Below are 375 nucleotides of genomic sequence, written 5' to 3' on the forward strand. Positions count from 1 at the left end.
CCACTTATGGGCACGGGCCAAAGACAGGCTCAGCTTGGGGAAGAAACAAAATCAATTTAACTTACTACAAATCAAATCAAAACAAGGATACTGAGAAGTAAAACCAGACCTGAGAACAGCTTCCCCCCAGCCCTCCCTCCTTCCCGCCTCGACTCCACTCCCGGTTTTCTCTCCCTCCTCCCCACAGCGGCGCAGGGTGACGGGAATGGGGGTCGGGGTCCGCTCATCCCACCTGGTCTCTGCCGCGCCTTCCTCCTCAGGGGGAGAACTCCTCGCTCTTCCCCGGCTCCGGCGTGGGGTCCCTCCCGCGGGAGACAGTCCTTCAGGAACTTCTCCAGCGTGAGTCCTTTCCGCGGGTTGCGGTGCCTCACAAAC

The sequence above is a fragment of the Haliaeetus leucocephalus genome, unplaced genomic scaffold, assembly GCF_000737465.1.
Source record: "Haliaeetus leucocephalus isolate CR32 unplaced genomic scaffold, Haliaeetus_leucocephalus-4.0 Scaffold495, whole genome shotgun sequence".
Classification (NCBI taxonomy): Eukaryota; Metazoa; Chordata; class Aves; order Accipitriformes; family Accipitridae; genus Haliaeetus; species Haliaeetus leucocephalus.